The following is a 16702-nucleotide window of genomic DNA, read 5'->3' on the forward strand; positions in this document are numbered from 1 at the left end:
ATTAATAATTATTTTAAAAATGTTTGCAAGGGAAATAAGAGAAAAAGTTAAAATAATAACACAATGTAAGAAATAATCGATAATTCGATAAAGATGGAAACATCAGATTGGCCAATGGGCTGAGGAGTGGCACATGGAGTTTAATGTAGATAAATGTGAGGTGCTGTATTTTGGAAAAGCAAATCAGAGCAGGACTTATGCACTTAATGGTAAAGTCCTGGGGAGTGTTGCTGAACAAATAGACCTTGGAGTGCAGGTTCATAGTTCCTTGAAATTAGAGTCACAGGTAGATAGGATAGTGAAGGCGGCATTTGGTATGCTTTCCTTTATTGGTCAGTGCATTGAGTATCAAAGTTGGGATGTCATGTTGCAGCTGTACAGGACATTGGTTAGTCCACTTTTGGAATATTGCATGCAGTTCTGATCTCCATCCTATCAGAAGGATATTGTGAAACTTGAAAGGGTTCAGAAAAGATTTACAAGGATGTTGCCAGGTTTGGATGATTTGAGCTATAGGGAGAGGCTGAATAGGGAGAGGTTGTTTTCCCTGGAGCGCAGAGGCTGAGGGGTGACCTTATAGACGTTTATAAAATCATGAGGGGTATGAATAGGATAAAGAGACAAGGTGTTTTCCCTGGGATGGGGGAGTCCAGTTCTAGAAGGCATAGATTTATAGTGAGAGGGCAAAGATACAAAAGGGACCTGAGGGGCAACATTTTCATGCAGAGGGTGGTGCATGTATGGAATGAGCTGCCAGAGGAAGGGGTGGAGGCTGATATAATAACAGCAAAAAGAGCAGCTGAATGGGGACATGAAGAGGAAGGGTTTAGAGGGATATGGGCAAGTGTTGGCAAATGGGACTTGATTAGATTAGAATATCTGGGTGGCATAGACAAGTTGACCAAAAGGTCTGTTTCCGTGTTATATATCTCTATGACTCTATATATTTATGGGTTTTATGCTACGTACTCTATTCTAATTTACACTTTTATACCAGATGCACGATCCACATGATTCACAGATCTTAGTTATAAAAATATTGCTGATTCTCACTGCATGACTAAAAAAGTACATCATTTTCGGCAACTACATCAAGCAAGTTTACTAATGAGACTGACCACTGTTAGTGTTATTAAATATCATTGCTAAATGTAGCAGCAGTTCATTGTCTTGCATGTTCATGCAGCAACAAATAATTCAACAAATTATTATTTTCAATTATCTTAGTCCTTTTTTTGTTTTTGAACAGAGAATACTACATCGACAAAATATTGCAAATAAATATTATTATACTGATGCTGCACAAGAACCCATTGCCGAACCCAAGCCTGCAAAGAATTTAAATCAACAGATTTCTGCTAAAGACTATCAATTGTGAGTCAGTTTAAACATTTCCTATACACATGCTGGGTTACAGGTAGTACAGCATCAGAATGACAACATCATTAGTCTGTTAGAATTTAATTTCCAGTTTCCTTAGGTACTTGGAATTCTGTCTAGAAATCAAAACAACAGGGGAGAATTCTGGAGGACACCAAGTCTGAGGAAGTGGGAAACACTACAAATCAAGAAAAGCTTTATTTAATTCATGATGATAATATGAATGTCCCTGCAGAGGCTGTAAATAAGCAGTGGGAAAATATTTACATTAAGTCATTTATGTCAATTAGTAATTCAAACAGTCAAGATTTTGAAAGAGGAACAGTAAGAAATTATTTAGTTAGAAAATATACTGAAACTAGAAATTGTGGTAAAACAAGAAGTGGTATATACAAGTTCAAACAATAATAATATTGATTCAATAAGAATGTGCACAGGGTATAAAATTATAGCTGCATAGAAAAATGATCACAAAATAAACATCTGTCAAGACGGCAATGAAAATAATTCCTCAAACATTCTATGTATAAAGACGAGTCTTAGCAATAGAAGGTAGAGACATCTTTACTAAAGACAGGTTGAGCTAATGTACAAAGGATATACAGTATTTAATGGGAAAGGGACAGGAAAGGATATGTGAAAACATCTTCGAAGAGGAGACAGAGTGCGCAACCAAGGCAAGCCTTTTGGGACCTGCTATGACTAGATGGAGACTGCAACAACGGATGACAGACACTAAAGAAAGAGAATAAAATATAAATATATTCTCTGAAGGGATGAATCAGGAGCTTTGTAGTCCAATCAGACAAGTTCATACAGGAAGAGGTGAGATTCTGGACACAATATTGGATTTCCAAATGAAGCAATTGCTCAAATGTGTCACTAATAGTGTCAGAATTTTATTCCTTTAAAGAAGACTCCGAGTTAAACTTAGAAAGCTAACCAAGTGTTATCAACTATCCGATCAACCAAGATTCAAGTTTCACCAATACATTGGGATGTTCAGCTTGTAAGAAGAATTTAAGACAGATGTACAACTGTGACAAGTAGTATTAATACAGATAGGGAAGGCTTGTGTAGGCAGCTCCTTGTCCCTTTGTTGCTTCTTTCCTTCATGCTGAAGTCTTCTCAAATTCTGGAGTGTTTGTTTCTCTCACGCGTTTGAGCTGTGTATTTCTCCAGAGCCATACGTCATTTATAAAAACAAAAGACATGCCAGAAAATGTCATTAGGTCAGATAAGTTCTTGGGAGAGTAGCAGAGTTAATATTTCAGTTCAATAATCTTTCATCAGAACTGTAAAGAAATAAAGGGTAAGAGCTGTTAAGCCACTGGAAGAGAGACGCTGCATAAAGAACAAAGTTCTGTGATAAGGTGGAGGCCAGATGAGTTTAAATAACAAAAGGCTATTCTTATGAAAAGAATAGTAATACATATAATGAAGAAACAGGTTTGTACAAATAGGTGTGAAAACCATTAGAAAACAACATGAAGGGACAAAGATAGAAGGTGAAGATCAATACAAAAAAAAAGCCAAAGGGGAAAAATCAAAAGCACATGAACAAAATAAAGGTTAAAGTTATGATCTTGTTGAATTTAAAGTCCAGAAGGCTGTAGAGAGCCAAGTTGAAAGTTCCTCAACTTGTGATGAGCTTCACTTGTATGTGTAGCAGGGCCATGGTTAGAATGAACTAATGGCAGCAAGGTGAAGAATTAAAATTATTAGCAACTGGTCATGCTACAGAAAGAACAGAGGTGTTACTTAAAATGGTCATTCAGTCAGTATTCTGTATGTGCAGTTCTGAGAAGGCCATATTGTAGACTGCAAATGCTGGGACTAAATTGAAAAAAATTTAGGTAAACGGCTATTCCCCTTGGAAGGAGTGTTGTGGCCTTGGACATTGAGAAGGAAGGAGGTGCATCTCCTAAGCTTGCATGGAAAGGTGCCATACAGAGGAGAGGGGCTGTTGGCAGTGACTGAGAAATGAGAGAGGTTGCCACGGAGGGAACAGGCTGTACTGAATGCTGAAATAAATGCTTGGGAGAACAAAACTTAAAAATTGCTAAAAAGGGATAGAAGATTCAAACTGTGCAAGACAAAAAGCTTCAACTTGTCTTTTTTTTTTAGGAATACTGAGAGAACAGGAGCTGATGGAAATGGCAGATAATGATCCTTTTGAATACGGAGGGTAGTAGGGTGAAAAGTGAGGACAAGGGGAACTTCTTCATGGTCTTGGATGAAGGTGAAGGGAGGAGAGCAAGAAGTGTGTGAAATAGCTTGAACACAATGGAGAGACCTTAAAGGTCACAGAGGGGTAGGTCAGAAAAATATGGCGAATGCATAGTAATGAGTGAATCCTGATGAACAGAAGGAATCAGAGGAAAGGGAAAAGGAGGAAGGATCCAGAGGGATTTTGGTACCTATATGCTGCTAAAGATTAGGATCCTTCACATCTGCAAGGAAGATAAAAAGTATTTGGTTAAAACACCAGATGTGGCAGAAGATGAAATGAAAGTCTGGACCAGCACATCTTTCAGAGAGGATAGTGTTACATATGGGAGAAATGAAGAATGTGCATGTGCCATTGCAAGCCAGTGAAAATGTATCTTAGGAGGTGTTGAGGGTAATGGCTTGAGGAGTTCTGGACGTCTTGGAGGATGTCACCTTAAAGCATAAAAAGGATGAGAATATTATAGAGGTCCAAACGACATGGCCTATGGTGGGATGTATGTGAGAAAATGGTAAGTTATGTAGCAGGGCTCATCTTAATGTCAGGAGCATCTCATTCCACTGTTTATACGTTTTTTTACAAGTAATGTGGTGAGATTTTCACTAGTCAGCAGCGAGATGCCAATTGACAGTGATTTAGGTTTATTAATTGCCTTATTAAACACACAACTCATCTCATTAAAGGTCCACCTCCCATCTTCGCAAACCCATCCAACAGCAAAATGATGGGAAAATCTGACCTGGAAACCAGAGCGTGCACCTTGTGGATTTGCCACTTACTCTATATTTGAAATTCAGGCATGGTTAGGTGCACGTTTAATATTGAATTGGCAGACTGCAAAAAAAATGTGTCCTAGCCCTCAAAATGGGCCTTTTATTGTAACTGTTCAGCGCACACACACACTGGCTGGTTGCCTAATTTCCACATAGGCAGGTTGGAACCTATTCCAACATTTCTAAAAATATGCAAATCAATATGACTCTTAAACAGAAAGCATGTAAACCTCTTTTCTAAAGCTTGTTTTGTTCCTCTAGACTTCCTCACTCAATCTTGTTCAAGTCCAGGGCAGAAGCTGAAAGGATTCTACTGTTGCCTTTCCAATCTTTAAAACTATAATTTTGGTTATAAACTATCAAACTGCTTCAAATTGGGGGACACGAAAATGAGTGGCATAAAGAGCAATGCAGAGAATGAAAAAATTAGGAAATCATGAGTCAAATTTGCAAAAGCAAGAATTGTTCAGAAAGCAATGCCGTGGGAAGTTCTTCATTTATTGCAAGAAATTGTATAAATCTTCATTATGAAGGAGAATACCCATCAACTGGAAATGTGCAATTCCACAAATCAAACTCTCCATTATGTTACATTCAAGATTCCTGAGTTGTAAAATCTATTCAATCACATATGGCCAACGTGATGAGATCTAATAACCATATTTGTTACTGTTTTCTTAGTTTGTTGCTGCGCACAGGTCACCTGGAGGAGAGAATGAATGAAATGAATTCTAAAATACTTTCAATTATGGAACAGCTTGAGAAGCAAAAATCTTTACAGAACAGAAAACCAATTACACCAATATCAGAGAGTGAGTTTACATTGTTCTAGTTTGGTAATATTTTAAAGTACATTTTTTCTTCTGATGATTTCACAGGTTTACACATAAGCAAATCTGGTCATCCACAGTCAGTCAGTCATATTTTTAAACGCGTCTTTCATAGAGTTGGGTGATCTTGAGGGTTAAATTTAGTCACATTTGTAATAACAATAGCAAATAGACATTGTCCCTATTATAATACCAGCCTTTGAAATTTATACATTAAACTGAAAGGAGTTTTAATGGGTTCGGATATACTTAACAATACACAAGAATTAAACCAAACATGTTCAGCAAACCTAAAATAGTACCATAATCAAAGGTAGATGTAAATAGCAACATCTTTTCAATAAATACCTTTCATTAATGCATTTGACAAAAACTAAAATATACTTCAATTTTGACTTTCTACCAAAGTTTCCCATCAACAGTATTTCTGTTGTTGATCCTTTCCAATAATTTCAGAAATTACCTGCATTGTACAGTGTGTTTCAACATCAGCTGTGATTTCACTTTAAAGGTTTCTCCCAGTCATAGAGATGTACAGCACGGACACCGAGCCTTCGGTCCACCTCGTCCATGCCAACCAGATATCCTAAACTAATCTAGTCCCATTTGCCAGCACTTGGCCCATATCTCTGTAAACCCTTCCTATTCACATACCCATCCAGATATCTTTTAAATGTTGTAATTGTACCAGCCTTCACCACTTCCTCTGACAGCTCATTCCATACACGTGCCACCTGTAGGTCCCTTTTAAATCTTTCCCCTTTCACCCTAAACCTATTGCTTCTAGTTGACTCCCCCACCCCATGGAAAATACCTTGTCTATTTACCCTAACCATACCCCTCGTGATTTTATAAACCTCTATAAGGTCACCCCTCAGCCTCCAACGCTCTAGGGAAAAAACAGCCCCAGCCTATTCAGCCTCTCCCTCTCGCTCAAATCCTCCAACCTGGCAACATTCCTGTAAATCTTTTCTGAACCCTTTCAAGTTTCACAACACCCTCCCTACAGCAGGGAGACCAGAATTGCACATAATATTCCAAAAGTGGCCACACCAATGTCTTGTACAGCCATAACATGAACTCCTAACTCCTATACTCAATGCTCTGATCAATAAAGAAAAGCATACTAAACACTGTCTTCACTATCCTATCTACCCGAGATTCCACTTTCAAGGAACTACGAAACTGCACTTCAAGGTCTCATTGTTCAGCAACATTCTCCAGGACCTCACCACTAAATCCTGCCCTGATTTGTTTTTCCAAAAGGTAGGACCTCACGTTTATCTAAATTAAACTCCATCTACCACTCATCAGCCCATTGGCCCATCTGATCAAGATTCCGTTGTACTCTGAGGTAACCTTCTTTGCTGTCCACTACACCTCCAATTTTGGTGTCTTCTGTAAACTTACTAACTATACCTATGTTCACATCAAAACCGTTTGTATAAATGACGAAAAGCAGTGGACCCAGCACTGATTATTGGCCACGGACCTCCAGTCTGAAAAGCAAACTTCCACCACCACCCTCTGACTTCTACCTTAGAGATAGTTCTGTATCCAAATGACTAGTCCTCCCTGTATTCAAAAAGATTTAACCTCGCTAACCAGTCTACCATGAGGAACCTTGTCGAATGCCTTACTGAAGTTCATATAAATCACATCCACTGCTCTGCCCTCATCAATTGTCTTTGTTACTTCTTCAAAAAAACTAATGAAGTTAGTGAGACATGATTTCCCATGCACAAAACCATGTTGACTATCCCTAATCCTGTCCCTCCAACACTTGCCCGCCACCCATGTCAGACTCACCAGATGATAGTTTCCTGGCTTTTCCTTACCACCTTTCTTAAACAGTGGCACCATGTTAGCCAACGTCCAGTCGTCCGGCACCTCACCTGTGACCATCGATGATCCAAACATCTCAGCAAGTCACCCAGCAATCACTTCCCTAGCTTCCCAAAGAATTACCTAGAGATCATGTCCTATAGCTAAGGAATTGAGTCATACATAGGAATAGCACATTATTTTGAATTTCGAGTGCTTTTGGAGTTGTACTCATCCAGGGAAGTGTTTCTGAAAATGTTCTGCTGTATAAAAGCCAAATTTGACTAGGTGTGGCATTAGGAAGTTCTCATCAAGTAAAATGAAAGGACTGCTTTGAAGGAAAGGACTAACTGAAACGGTCTTGGTTTTGGAAGCATTGGATTAGCCATTTGAGAAGTTATTAGTAATACAAACATGATTTAATGAACTAAATTTAGTGCTTAAAATATATTAACAAGCCAAATTCAACCAAGTGCAGCATTAAGAAGTTCTAGTAAAATTGAAGATGAATGACAATTAAAGGGAGGGCTCATGCCAAGTGTGGGGAGACAGTAAGGACTCCAGATGCTGGGAGTCAGAGTCAATAGATGTGAAACAGGAAGAGCATGGCAGGTCAGACAGCATCTGAGGAGTAGGAAAGTCATCATTTCAGGCCAGAACCCTTCATCAGGACGTGTGGATTTTTTGGGTGGTTGTGGTTGTTGGAGGTCGGTTGTCTTGGTTTCAGGGATCTCTGGGGGAGTTCCTCAGGGTAGCATCCAGGGTAATGTTACTTGCCATTTGTCAGCCCATGCCTGGATATTACCCAGATCTTGCTGTATTTGAACATGTGCTGCTTCAGTACCTGAGGAGTTGCCAATGGTGCTGAACATTGCGCAATCATCAGTGAACATTCCCACTTCTGAACTTAAGATGGTTCAGCCGAGGGCACTGCCTGGGAAGCTCCTTGTGCTCTGGTTACTTGCCTTTGACAGTCACAGCCAGCTCCCTGTGTGACAGATGTGGCTTCAGTGAAGTGCTCCCTCCCCCCCCCCCCCCCAATTCCCATTGATTGCAGTTTTTCTAAGGATGTTACAGGGAAGGTTTGAGTTATAAGGAAAGTCTAGTTAAGCAGGGACTTTTTTCACTGGATCATAGGAAGTTGAAGTGCAACCTTATAGAGGTTTATAAAATTATGAGGGATATTGAAAAGGTGAATATATAGAATACAGCACAGAACAGGCCCTTCGGCCCACGATGTTGTGCCGAACATTTGTCCTAACTTAAGCACCATCCATGTACCTATCCAATTGCCGCATAAAGGTCACCAATGATTCTGACTCTGCCACTCCCACAGGCAGCGCATTCCATGCCCCCACCACTCTCTGGGTAAAGAACCTACCCCTGACATCCCCCCTACACCTTCCACCCTTCACCTTAAATTTATGTCCCCTTGTAACACTCTGTTGTACCGGGGAAAAAGTTTCTGACTGTCTACTTTATCTATTCCCCTGATCATCTTATAAACCTCTATCAAGTCACCCCTCATCCTTCGCCGTTCCAATGAGAAAAGGCCTAGCACTCTCAACCTATCCTCGTACGACCTATTCTCCATTCCAGGCAACATCCTGGTAAATCTTCTCTGCACCCTCTCCAAAGCTTCTACATCTTTCCTAAAGTGAGGCGACCAGAACTACACACAGTACTCCAAATTTGGCCTAACCAAGGTCCTATACAGCTGCAACATCACTTCACGACTCTTGAATTCAATCCCTCTGCTAATGAACGCTAATACACCATAGGCCTTCTTACAAGCTCTATCCACCTGAGTGGCAACTTTCAAACATCTATGAACATAGACTCCAAGATCCCTCTGCTCCTCCACCTTACTAAGAACCCTACCGTTAACCCTGTATTCAGCATTCTTATTTTTCCTTCCAAAATGGACAACCTCACACTTGGCAGGGTTGAACTCCATCTGCCACTCCTCAGCCCAGCTCTGCATCATATCTAAGTCCCTTTGCAGCCGACAACAGCCTTCCTCACTATCCACAACTCCACCAATCTTTGTATCGTCTGCAAATTTACTGACCTACCCTTCGACTCCCTCTTCCACGTCATTAATAAAAATTACAAACAGCAGAGGACCCAGAACTGATCCCTGCGGAACTCCACTTGTAACTGGGCTTCAGGCTGAATATTTACCATCTACCACCACTCTCTGACTTCGACCGGTTAGCCAGTTTTCTATCCAATTGGCCAAATTTCCCTCTATCCCATGCCTCCTGACTTTCCGCATGAGCCTACCATGGGGAACCTTATCAAATGCCTTACTAAAACCCATGTACACTACATCCACTGCTCTACCCTCATCCACATGCTTGGTCACCTCCTCAAAGAACTCAATAAGACTTGTAAGGCAAGACCTACCCTTCACAAATCCGTGCTGGCTGTCCCTAATCAAGCACTGTCTTTCCAGATACTCCTAAATCCTATCCCTCAGTACCCTTTCCATTACTTTGCCTACCACCGAAGTAAGACTAACTGGCCTGTAATTCCCAGGGTTATCCCTATTCCCTTTTTTGAACAGGGGCACAACATTCACCACTCTCCAGTCCCCTGGTACCACCCCCGTTGACAGTGAAGACGAAAAGATCATTGCCAACGGCTCTGCAATTTTCTCTCTTGCTTCCCACATAATCCTAGGATATACCCCGTCAGGCCCCGGGGACTTGTCTATCCCCAAGTTTTTCAAAATTCCCAACACATCTTCCTTCCTAACAAGTATCTCTTCTAGCTTACCAGTCCGTTTCACACTCTCCTCTTCAACAATACAGTCCCTCTCATTTGTAAATACTGAAGAAAAGTACTCATTCAAGACCTCTCCTATTTCTTCCAACACAATACACAGTCTCCCACTACTGTCCTTGATCGGACCTACCCTCGTTCTTGTCATTCTCATGTTTCTCACATACGCATAAAATGCCTTGGGGTTATCCTTGATCCTACCCGCCAAAGATTTTTCATGCTCTCTCTTAGCTCTCCTAATCCCTTTCTTCAGCTCCCTTCTGTCTATCCTGTATCCCTCCAACGCTCTGTCTGAACCTGGTTTCCTCAACCTTATGTAAGCCTCCTTCTTCCTCTTTACAAGACATTCAACGCCCCTCGTCAACCAAGGTTCCCTCACACGACCAACTCTTTCCTGCCCGACAAGTACATACATATCAAGGACACGTCATATCTGTTCCTTGAAAAAGTTCCACATTTCCATGACATTCTTCCCTGACAGCCTATGCTCCCAACTTATGCTCCTCAGATCCTGTCTTATAGCATCATATTTACCCTCCCCCCAATTGTAAAACCTACCCTGTTGCACACACCTATCTCTCTCCATAACCAAGGTGAAAGTCACAGAATTGTGGTCACCATCACCAAAATGTTCACCCACTAACAAGCCCATCACTTGTCCCGGTTCGTTACCAAGTACCAAATCCAATATGGCCTCCCCTCTGGTCGGACAATCTATATACTGAGTTAGAAAAGCTTCCTGTACACACTGCACAAACACCGCCCCATCCAATCTACTTGATCTAAAGAGCTTCCAATCAATATTTGAGAAGTTGAAATTGCCCATGACTACTACCCTGTGGCTTCTGCACCTTTCCAAAATCTATTTCCCAATCTGTTTCTCCACATCTCTGCTGCTATTGGAGGGCCTATAGTAAACACCCAACAAGGTGACTGCTCCTTTCCTATTTCTGACTTCAGCCCATACTACCTTCAATAGGCCGTTATACTATTGCTAATTAGCAACGCCACCCCCCTCCTTTTTTACCACCCTTCCTAATCTTACTGAAACATCTGTAACCAGGAACCTCCAACAACCATTCCTGTCCCTCTTCTATCCACGTTTCCATGATGGCCACAACATCGTAGTCCCAAGTACCGATCCACGCCTTAAGTTCACCCACCTTATTTCTGATACTCCTTGCTTTGAAGTATACACGCTTGGACCCATCTCTGTGTCCGCAAGTATTCCCTGCCAGTGCTACCTTCTCCACAGTCTCCCTACATTCTTGGACATCCTGACAAACAGCTAACCTACTTGCTGGACTACAAGTCCGGATCCCATCCCCCTGCCAAATTAGTTTAAACCCCCCCCGAAGTGTGGTAGCAAACCTACCTCACAGGATATCGGTGCCCTTCTGGTTCAGGTGCAACCCGTCCTGCTTGTACAGGTCCCACCTTCCCCAGAATGCAGTCCAATTGTCCAAATACCTGAAGCCCTCCCTCCTACACCATCCTTGCAGCCACGTGTTCGACTGCACTCTCTCCCTGTTCCTTGCCTCACTGTCACGTGGCATCGGCAACAACCCAGAGATGACGACTCTGTCCGTCCTAGCTTTTAGCTTCCAGCCTAACTCCCTGAGCTCCTGAACGACCTCCCCATCCCTCTTCCTACCTGTCGTTGGTGCCAACGTGCACCACGACTTCTGGCTGCACACCCTCCCCTTTAAGGATTCTGAAGACACAGTCCGAGACGTCTCAGACCCTGGCACCCGGGAGGCAACAAACCATCCGAGAGTCTGGCCCATGTCCACAGAACCGCCTGTCTGTCCCTCTAACTATAGAGTCTCCTATAACTAGCGCTCTCCGCCTCTCCCCCTTTCCCTTCTGAGCCTCAGAGCCGGACCTCATGCCAGAGACCCGGTCACTGCAGCTTACCCCTGCTAGGCCATCCCCCCCCAACAGTATCCAAAGCGGTATACTTATTGTTGAGGGGAACGACCACAGGCGATCCCTGCACTGTCTGCTTCCTCCCCTTCCCACCTCTGTTACCCAGCTACCTCTGTTCTCTGACGTAACTATGTCCCTGTAGCTTCTATCACCCTCTCAAATAATCCTCAGTTCATCCAACTCCAGCTCCAGTTCCCTAACACGTTCTGTGAGGAGCTGGAGCTGACTGCATTTCCTGCAGATGAAGTCGGCAGGAGCATTGGTGGTCACCCCTACCTTAAACATTCCACTGCGCTGCCATTACTCTACACTTAGTCTCCAAAACAAGAACAGAGTAGCTTACCTGTGGACTTTAAAGTTAAGTTAGAGGAGGAGGATGGGATGGGATGGGATGGGAGGGAGGCCCTACTTGTAGGGCCTGGGGTCTAGAACACACCCACTCAAATATCAATCACTTACCTTCGCGACCAGCTCTGCGCTCCAACTTCACTTCCGCCCATATCCCGCCGCTCTCTGCTGTGAATAGCAAAGATCTTTTCTCTAAGTTTGGGGAGTTCAAAACTAAGGGGCATAATTTTAAGGTGAGAGGAGAAAGATTTAAAAGGGCTCTGAGGGGCATCTTTTTCTCAAAGTGGGTGGTTTGTATATGGAATGAACTGCTAGAGGAAGTAGTAAATACAGGTACAGCTACAATGTCTAAAAGACATTTGGTCAGTTACATGAATAGGAATGATTTAAAGGGATATGGGCTGGAGCAAGTTCCTCCACATAAATTTCTTGTGGGGCCTATGTGAGAATACTTTAGAATGTGCAATTTAATGATGTTCAAACAATCATTGCACACCTGAAGTCTTCCTAGATCAATCTAGCATGGGGAGGTGATGGCCTAGTGGTATTATTGCTGAGCTGTCAATCCAGAGACCCAGATAGAATTAAAGAATCTAATGATGACCATAATTCCATTGTTGATTGTTGGAAAAAATCCATCTATTTCACCAATGTCCTTCAGAGAAGGAAAGTGCCATCTTTCCCTGGTCTGGCCTACATGTGACTCCAGAGTGACAGCAATGTGGTTGATTCTTAACTGCCCTCTGGGCAATTAGGAAAGGGCAATAAATGCTGGCCAAGTCAGAGATGCCCACATCCCAAGAATGAATTTTTAAAAAGATTTTAAAATCTTCTGGCCTTAGAGATCCTTTCACAAATGAGCCAGGCACCAATAAATGAATAGAATGAACCTTTGAATGGAATTAAAAATCAATACCCAGAGAATTTGTTAATCCTTCCAGAATACATCAGCAAACTAGGATGATGATTTGTCAATATGCAATTCCTTTAATATCAAGAGGCTCTTTTGTTCAACAGTATAATCAAAGCAATTAAAATATTTCATCTGATTCTCTAGACAGAATTAAAGAAGACATATAGAAGAAATGTAAGGAAAAATTAGAAGAAACGTACAAAAAATGTAGAAGAAATTTAGTATTAATAACTGAAAGCTTGACTCAACAAGTAAAATGAAAGGACTGTTTTGAAGGAAAAGACTAACTGCAATGGTCCTACTTTTGCAAGCACTGAGTTAACCATTTGAAAACAGGTCATTAGTAACACAAACCTTATTTAATGAACTTACTAAATTTAGAGCTTAAAATGTATTAACAAAATGCGCTGTGAATAAAAATATTGTTTATCATGTGGGTTATATCTTCTGGTTTACTGAAGTCTGAAACTATCTCACTTTTAAATACAAATATTTAAGTTGACAGAATACATTTTTCCCAGGTTTTACCATGTGCTGCAGAATTCAAGACATAGCTCAGTAGACAAATTGTAGTGAAGTAGCAAATGGTGGCGGTCTGCAGTTAAAGAATTCAGTAGGAAGTATGTCGGGAACATCATGGGAGGAAAAAGATGACTAAATTCATAAGAAAAATGATCTGTAAAGTAACTTTTGGATCTGCAATACATTTACATATTTGGATAAAATAAACAATGCGAATAACAGCTCACTATCACTTTAACGTAAGCAAACTAGTAATAATAATTATTTCCAAATTATTAGACTAGATATTCAGTGGCAGTTCTCCCATTTTTCAGGCACTAAATTGTCCAGTGTGGTGTACAGGAAGCTCATTATAAACTAAAAATTTGTGGCGAAGACTGTTATCCATTATTTTGGTAGTGGTCATAAAGTTAATATCATTTTCCAAAACAGAAATATACATCAATCCACTTACATTTTTCCAATAAGAAGCCAGCCAGAAAGCCAAGTCCTACCTCAGGCCAAATCGCATGGCAACCAACAAGGCAAAAAGTTTTTTTTTAAAAACCATGAACAGCTGGACGGAAGAGTGTACTTCCCAAATCATAAGCATACTCAAATTCTGGGCATCACCTCAAATCTGATTATGACAGGTTCTTTGCCTATGTAATGTCTTTCCTGATCCCAAATCACATATCCTGTATTTTTGCTACTCCTATCTCCTAATCCAGCACCCTTTCCTCACATGACAGAGGGTCTGTCTCACACAGGTAGCGTCCTTTTCTCCAGTTGAGCTCTCCTACAAACTGGAGGCCAAATACTGGGGTATCTGGGCCTTACCATTCAGGTTGACAGATTGGGTTTGTGGGAGTGCAGGAAACAAAGATAGTCATCTTTGATGGTTTGATGCAATGATTTTGAGAATTCCACAGATTCTAGGCCAGCTAGATCAGAAAGGATCAAACATAAACTCCATTCAAATAAAGTGAGGGGAGAGAGAAAAATAGCGACGACAAGCTAATTAACCTGACATCAGCAGTAGGGAAAATGCTGGATTCTATTATTAGGGATGTGCTAACAGAGCACTTAAAATATGGATTAGGCAGAGTGAACAACAAATTTATGAAGAGGAAAGTGTGCTCAACAAGTCTATTAGAATGTTTTAGAAGGTTAGAGAAGGTGGGTATTACATTTGGAATTTCCATAAGATGCACAGAAAAGGTTATTGCACAAACTTCAGGCTCATAGGGATGGGAATATAGTGATATGAATTGAGCCCTGATTAAATGGAAACAATGTGAGTTTTCAGACTGGTAGGCTACATAGAGTTTGGTAGTGCTATGATGATTGCTGAAAATGTGTTGCTGGAAAAGCACAGGTCAGGCAGCATCCAAGGAGCAGGAGAATCGACGTTTCGGGCATGAGGCCTTCTTCAGGAATGAGGAGAGTGCGCCAAGCAGGCCAAGATAAAAAGGTAGGAAGGAGGGACTTGGGGGAGGGGCATTGGAAATGCGATAGGTGGAAGGAGGTTAAGGTGAGGGTGTTAGGCCCGAGTGGGGGAGGAGAGGTCAGGAAAAAGGTAGCAGGTTAGGAAGGTGGTGCAGAGTTCAAGGGTTGGGACTGAGACAAGGTCGGGGGAGAGGAAATGAGGAAACTGGAGAAATGAGTTCATCCCTTGTGGTTGGAGGGTTCTTGGGAGAAGATGAGGCGCTCTTCCTCCAGCCGTCGTGTTGCTGTGGTCTGGCGATGGAGTCGTCCAAGGACCTGCATGTGGAGTGGGAGGGGGAGTTGAAGTGTTGAGCCACAGGGTGGTTGGTCCGAGTGTCCCAGAGGTGTTCTCTGAAACATTCCACAAATAGACGGCCTATCTCCCCAATATAGAGGAGGCCACATCGGGTGGATGCAGTAAATGATGTGTGTGGAGGTGCAGGTGAACTTGTGGCGGATATGGAAGGATCCCTTGGGGCCTTGGAGGGAAGTAAGGGGGGAGGTGCGGGCGCAAGTTTTGCATTTCTTGCGGTTGCAGGGGAAGGTGCCGGGAGTGGAGGTTGGGTTGGTGGGGGGTATGGACCTGACAAGGAAGGACCACTGAGGGAGTGGTCTTTTCGGAATGCTGATAGGGGAGGGAAATATATCCCTAGTGGTGGGGTCCGTTTGGAGGTGGCGGAAATGACGACGGATGATATGATGTATCTGGAGGTTGGTGGGGTGGTAGGTGAGGACCAGTGGAGTTCTGTCCTGGTGGCGATTGGAGGGGCGGGGCTCAAGGGCGGAGGAGCGGGAAGTGGAGGAGATGCGGTGGAGAGCATCGTCGATCACGTCTGGGGGGAAATTGCGGTCTTTGAAGAAGGAGGCTATCTGGGTTGTTCGGCATTGGAACTGGACCTCCTGGGAGCAGATGCAGCGGAGACGAAGGAATTGGGAAAATGGGATGGCATTTTTACAGGGGGCAGGGTGGGAGGTGGTGTTGTCTAGGTAGCTGTGGGAGTCGGTTGGACCGACCGAGGTCAGGCTCACCGGTCTATAGTTCCCTGCCTTGTCTTTACCGCCCTTCTTAAACAGTGGCACCACGTTTGCCAACCTCCAGTCTTCCGGCACCTCACCTGTGACTATCGATGATACAAATATCTCAGCAAGAGGCCCAGCAATCACTTCTCTAGCTTCCCACAGAGTTCTCAGGTATACCTGATCAGGTCCTGGGGATTTATCCACCTTTAACTGTTTCAATACATCCAGCACTTCCTCCTCTGTAATCTGGACATTTTGCAAGATGTCACCATCTATTTCCCTACAGTCTATATCTTCCATATCCTTTTCCACAGTAAATACTGATGCAAAATATTCATTTAGTATCTCCCCCATTTTCTGTGGCTCCACTTAATTGCCTTCAGTGCCTATTCACCTGGTAATTCTAGTTTAAGGTCGTATCAAAAATGAACAGGAGTGCATTACATGGCCCTTTAATATAATGATGGATGGATCTCTATAACAACTTTACTTTCTCACTCTATCCCTATTTTCCCAAGTGGAGTACAGCATAGATAATGCAGAAATGATGAGTCACTATGCACACTGGAAAAATTTTATTTGGCACATTGATTAGTTAGACAAACATGGTTCAGGGCAACTCGAAATGCAGGTCTGATTGTAGATTTTGATACTAGTGCAAGGTCAATAAATTCCAAAT

At 42.3% G+C, this 16702-nt stretch overlaps 1 long non-coding RNA gene across 1 annotated transcript; it reads left to right on the top strand.

The window, feature by feature from the left end:
- Positions 1–1248: 1248 nt before the first annotated feature.
- Positions 1249–13632, top strand: LOC148147526 (uncharacterized). Its single transcript, XR_015759648.1, has 3 exons — positions 1249–1374; positions 5065–5195; positions 13159–13632. It is a non-coding gene; the product is annotated as an uncharacterized LOC148147526 (long non-coding RNA).
- The last annotated feature ends 3070 nt before the right edge of the window (positions 13633–16702 follow it).

The sequence above is a fragment of the Chiloscyllium plagiosum genome, unplaced genomic scaffold (genome assembly GCF_037043375.1).
Source record: "Chiloscyllium plagiosum isolate Xiang-an unplaced genomic scaffold, Cpla_swu_hap1 HiC_scaffold_16, whole genome shotgun sequence".
In the NCBI taxonomy this organism is placed as follows: Eukaryota; Metazoa; Chordata; class Chondrichthyes; order Orectolobiformes; family Hemiscylliidae; genus Chiloscyllium; species Chiloscyllium plagiosum.